Source organism: Pistacia vera, unplaced genomic scaffold (assembly GCF_008641045.1).
Source record: "Pistacia vera cultivar Batoury unplaced genomic scaffold, PisVer_v2 Contig649, whole genome shotgun sequence".
In the NCBI taxonomy this organism is placed as follows: domain Eukaryota; kingdom Viridiplantae; phylum Streptophyta; class Magnoliopsida; order Sapindales; family Anacardiaceae; genus Pistacia; species Pistacia vera.
In genome coordinates this window covers 383963-390376 of record NW_022196500.1, presented here as the reverse complement: position 1 = coordinate 390376, position 6414 = coordinate 383963, and positions in this window count along the sequence as shown.

Genomic DNA, 6414 nt, shown 5'->3' with positions numbered 1-6414 from the left:
ATTTTCGTCTTCCTCTTCATTTTCTTTTCCTCTCAAAAGTCTCTTTTCTGTCACTAGGGAATTCTCTCGTTGTTCATGGTAAAATCTTTTTTCTTTGTAAAGATCGACTTCTTTTTTCTTTGCTTCTATTCTTTTTTGTGTTTTTGAGGTAGTTTAGGTGAGTTTAGGGTTGTTTTCTTCAAGTGGTTTGGTTTTTTTTCTAGTTTCTTTTGTTTTGTTTGAAATTTTTGAAGGTTTGGGTGAATGATTCTTGATTTGGCTTGACTTCGGGGTTAGAACAAAGTTTTTGAGGTGATTTTTGGTTTAGATTCTGGGGATTTTGAAAGGTCTTTAGAGAAGTTTCTTTAAAATCGAGGGGATAGTTGAACCAATATCTAGGAATTTTGGGAGTTGGGTTTTCTAGAAGAAAGGAGAAAAGATTAAGTTACCTACTATCTCCACTCAACTTGACCTGGGGTGCTTGATCGAGCCAAGTGACAAATTCTGGCATTAGCGTAACTTCAAAGCCCTTTGAGGTGAAGATTGACTTGGTCATCTGGTCGGTATGCTAGACCAAGTCAAGCATGGTGAAGGAAATTGAAGTGTTGAATACCCCAATGTCATATTTCGAGTAGAGCGAGAAGAATCAGGCAGAGATGAAGACAGGAGGAGAGTACGAGAATGCTCCCACTATGGTGGAATTGCTAGAAGAAGGTAATGCGCCAGTGGGAATTCCCAAAAGGCTAAGTGTAGCCATAGCCGAGCAGACTCCTGCTAAATCAAGTGATGACAAATCTGATGGGCAAGGGGAGAGTGGGCAAGATAGTGACGAGGAGCTAGACAGCAATTTTAAGGGCGAACCCTCGATAAATGGGAGTATAAGGGATAAGCCAAGCCGACCGGGCGATGGAATTTTACCGTTAGACTACCCCCTAGAACTCGCTCATTATGATGAGTGAAGAATAAGAACTATGTTCCATATACCTGATTCGAAGATACGGTTGCCAAAGCACTATGAGAGAGTTGATTGGGACATACCAAGGTGGATTGGAGTGTATGACATTTACTTCTATGATGGGTTAAGGCTGCCAATTCCCCAATTGGTCTGGGAGGTGCTAAACCACTTCATGATCACAGTGACTTAGATCATGCCGAATGGTTAGAGACTGTTGATTGCATTGGAGCTCTTTTGTACTATGAACTGAGTGAGATTCGGGTTGCACGAGTTCTTTTATTCCTATTACCTAAAGGAACATGACAACGACAAGGGTAGGTATGCCGTCACCCTGGAGCATGACCGAGTCCACCTAGTAACATGTCTCAAGTTGAGTGATAAGAACTGGAAAGGGAAGTTCTTTTTCTTTAAGGGCGAGAGAGTCTTCAAGGATAGGGGGCAAGGCGACAACCCATCCACTTGGAGAGCCACAGGTGAGTGACTTTTTTACTTATCATTCATGCTTTGATAATTGAGTCTTATCTTCCATTCTTGTGCAGAACCTTCGTTCAATAAGGCCGGGCAGAGTGATGACGGACTGGATGAGACCACCTGGGAAGTACTCGCCATACCAGCGAAGCAAAGAGATTAGAGGGTGGTTTTGCAAGAGGCAAACCTGAGGGTGAGTCATCTTTGGAATGAAGTAGCATTTGCATAGAGAGGTACACTGTACCCTTCATTAAGGAAAACGCAGAGTGTTTTGTTGATTTACTACTACAACCTTGTCCCAACATTCATTTCTTCACTTTCTAACTCTTGAAGAGTTTTCCCTCATAGAGAGGCTAATGAGGAACATCTACCTGGAAATCCCTAGTGCGAGTGAGGTAGCCGCACGACATCGAGCTAAGAGAAATAAGGAGTTGGCATTGAGATCGAGAGAGAATGTTAAAGTGGAGCGAACTGAGATAACTCCATCGATTGGACAACCTGTAACTGGAGCCTGATCGTCGAAGAGTGTCCAAATCAATGAGGATGCTGACAAAATGACCATCACCTTTCTGATGACTGCCTCTATCTATTTCGATGCGGATGGAATGGGGAAGCTAGCTGAGTCCTTTTTGTTCCCCGCGGGTGAGAGATGACTAAACTAGATGGGGATGGTTGTGGCAGCTAAGTGGGCGATTGCTTGGAAGTTTCAAGTAAGTCTCAGCTTTGAACTATTTGTTTTAACTATACAACTTCTAAATATTTGATCTTTTGTAGGCTTTGAGTGGGAGTCTATACCGGAAGAAGGTCGCGGTTGCCCAAGTTGTGAAGATCCGAGAGCTGACCAAGTCTAACACTTACTTGCACATCTAGAAGACCTGGATGTTGAAACTTTTAAAGGAGAGCATTGCCAAGTTGTTGAAGTTGAGTTAGAGTTGGCTGAGGCGAAGAGAGCGTTGGCTAAAAATGAGGAGGAGCCAGTCGCCCTCAGGGAACGATGCAGATCAATCGTTGTGGATGCCATGATCAAAGCCTAAGTCAAGCTGATGAAAGAGTACAAGGCAGAGAACACTTCTCACTGGAGCTCTGATGAGGACATTGAATTGTGGGAAGCGATTGAAGCTAAGTCAGCCGACGGGGACAATCAAGCGGAGGGTGACTAAGTTGAGCCGAAGCCTAAGGACTTAATAGAAGACTTCGCTGAAGACTTGGAGGGCACTCTAACTAAGTTTACTGAGTCACTTCCTTAGTACGAGTCGACAATGATGGCGTCTATTGGAAAAGGAGAGAAGGTCGAGCCGACTATGGGGCATTCGACTCAAGATGAGGATCCGGAGCATGCTGCTTCTTAATGTATTTTCTTTTTTTGTTTGCTAGACTTATATTTTGGGGCATTGTGTGCCCACTACTATGTAGCATTGTGTGCCCACTACTATGTACTTAAATCAACCTTATGAGACTTTATAAAATTTGATATTTTGTTGGTGTTGATTCGTATTCGTCAGTTGACTGATTAACTAAGAGTAAACATATAGTGTTTTGAGTCTGCATCGGTATGATTGACTGGCTTTGAATTATTTTGCAACTGATGCCTCTAAGGCACTGTTGGTTTGATCGACTAACGTTGAATCAATGACTTAGAGTATTCACTATTATTCAAGTATGTAAAGTAAGTGTTTAGTGACTCAATCACTATGACCGATTCACTGAAGGTAACTGACTGGATGGTGAAAGTAATGACATTTGGCCTTTTGGTTAAGTCAGTTTGACCAACCAGTAGATGGGTCAAGTAATTTTAATCTTAGTGACAAAGTCGGCGTGACCGACTTCATAGTTGAATTTAGAGGCACTAGGCCTTATGGCCGAGTTGACGTGACCGACTTTATAGTGAAATTTTTGAGGCATAGGGCCATGTGGCCAAGTTGGCATGACTGACTGTGTAGTTGAATTTTGAGGTACTAGGTCTTATGTCTGAGTTGGCGTAACCGACTTGGTAGTTGAATGTTTAATTGCTAGGTTTATGTGCCTAGTTGGCATGATCGACTGTGCAGTTGAAAAAATTTTAGCCATTAAGTGCATTGATTGAAGTCAAACATTTGAAAGCAATTTTTTGTTGAATAATACTTTCATTGATTCAAGGCCTTGAGGTCGATTGGCATTGAAGGAGGTAGACAAGCCCATGCATCCTTTTTGGAAAAACAAAAAGAAGCTGAGACATGGTCTATCAGATGTGATAACGCTTGAGGTGGATGGTGTTCTAGCTATAACTGATGTCTTTGCCTTTGGGAGATTGGAGTTTGTATGCGCCCTTACTGACTGACTTGGTGATCTTGCATGGTCCTTCCCAGGTAGGATCGAGTTTGCCAACGTTGATCTCCTTGGTGTTTTGGAATACTTTTCGGATGATCCAATTGCCTTCTTTAAATGTTCTTACCGCACGATGATCCAATTGCCTTCTTTAAATGTTCTTACTCGGACGTTGCGGTTATAATACCGAGCGACTTGCTACTAGCAGATTGCATTTCTTATCTAGGCTTGTTCCTGGAGTTCATTGACAATGTCCAAGTTGTGGCATAGGTTTTGGCTGTTTGATTCTTCATTCATCTATTAGAGTCTGGGTGATGAGACTGACACCTCGGCTAGGATGATTGCCTTTAAGTCATATGCAAGGGAGAATGGTGTCTCACCTGTAGATGAGCAGACAATTATTTCGTATGACCATAGGACTCCAGGCAGTTTGTCTACCCATGTCCTCTTTGTTTTCTGAAGGCACTTCTTCATTGTTTGCATGATAGTCTTATTGGATGATTTGGCTTGGCCATTTGACTGGGGTTTTCGAGGTGTCAAGAAGTTGAGCTTGATCCCCCACATTTCATAGAAATCCTTTAAGCCAAAGCTGATGAATTAGGACCCGTTGTCGTGACTATCTCTTTTGGAATCTCAAACTGATAGATTACGTATTTCTAGTTGAAGCCTTTTACCTCCTGGTCTCATACTTGGGCAAATGCCTTTGCCTCAATCCATTTCATGAAGTAGTCTATGACAGCCAGTATGTACACTCGCTGCCCGAGTGCAATTGGGAGCTTGCCAACAATGTCTATCCCCCATTTCATGAATGGCAAAGGGGTGAGAATGGAATTGAGTCGTCCGGGGGAGTTGTAAGACATGAGCAAATCGTTGACAACTGTCACACTTCTTGATATATGAGGTTGAGTCCGAGCACATAGTGGGCTAATAGAATCTAGAGGTTGTCACTCGGTATGCCAGTCTACGTCCCCTTGCATGGTTCCCACACTTGCCCTCATGGAGTTCTGCTAACACATATTAGGCTTCTTCTGGAGTGATGCACTTGAGATAGGAACCAGAGAATGACTTCTTAAGGAGTTGTCCTTCATATATGGTAAATCTGGTTGCCTTAGCCCTTAGTCAGTGTGCATCATTCTTGTTAGATGGGAGCTCATCCTTCCCTAAGTATTTGAGGGTTAAAGTCATTCATGAGTTGGCCAACTCAATATCCATAACCTTTAAGGGTTTTTTTGTGGATCAACATTGTCTCGGACTGGGGTTCTTTCCAGTTGGTTGGCCATTGAAGAAAGAGAAGTAGGATGGAAGAGTCAAAAGTACCTTGAAGGGCTGAGTCGAGGTTGGTGAGTGCATCAGCATGTGTATTTTTGAGTTCTTGGGACTTGATTGATGGCAAATTCTTTGAAGGCCGACTGGAGCTCCTTGACCAGGTTCAGGTATATTGTCATCTTCGAATCTCTAGCCTGGTAGGTGCCTTGTAGTTGATTGACTACTAGCTGGGAATCAGACTTGACTTCCAACCTTGTTACCCCTATATCCTTTGCGAGTGAAAGATTGGCTATCAGAGCCTCATATTCGGCCTCGTTGTTTGTACACTTGAAGCTGCACTGGATGGCTTGCTGGATGATCTCTCTTGTTAGGAAATGATCAAGTCAAGGCAACGGAAAACAAAAAATTATTTAGAACATGGATCGTTCCTTAGAACCAAGATCAAGGCACAAATTTACAGTTTATACATTAAATAAGAATTTGTAGAAAATTTAGTCTAAAGTTAAGAAATTATACGCACGTTTGGAGGCTCCTCCAACTTGTCTCTGAACGGATTTCGCTACCGACCCAAGAGTAGGATCAAACCAATGTAGTCCACACGAAGACAACCCTAAGAAATTAAAAAAAGATTTGCTAGATCCTCTTTAGCCTTAAAAACCAAGAAGAAATCAAAAGATATTTGATTCAAGCAAAAAGGCAATCTAGTGTGGGAAGAAGAGAAAGGGGGCTAGAATATCTTATATTAATGATTGAATGAACTAATTATTTAATTCACAAAGTGTTGCACTTATGTAGTCACACTTTGTCCTATTCCATCATGGAATAGGCTTGGGCACCAACCCAAACACCCCTTGTATCCAAACAGCCCCATTTAGATATTTTAATTTTAATTATCATTATCTCAATTCAATTCAATTAATATATATATATATTAAAATTTAACAATAATGATAATTTATTTAAATATATGCGAACACATATTAAACGTAATCTCACTTATTTAATTTTAATATCGAATTAAATAAAGGCTATGACCTCAGCAAATTTAATTGCACTGTGAGATTACCAAAATACTCTTTTTGCCTAAAAAGACAAAAATGCCCTTCTTATAAATTGGTTCTTAAATTATCTTCTATGTGTGTGACTCGTAGGCTCCTTATCATACCGATAGTGTGTAGTATCGTGATTAACACCAATTAATCGTCTCACTACACATAGACCAAGATTGCCCATAGTAAGGCTTCATGGCCACCCGATAGATTCAGATTCAAATTCAGCGAAGCAGCTACCTATCAATGATATGGTTACCGTACAATCCAATCATTTCATCATCCATTATCTCAACGAGACCGAGACATAGAAATACTGTCAACCTCAGTTACTCTCGATATGTATATATTCAGTTACTAGACCAATGACCTGAATTATAAACTGGATAGAGC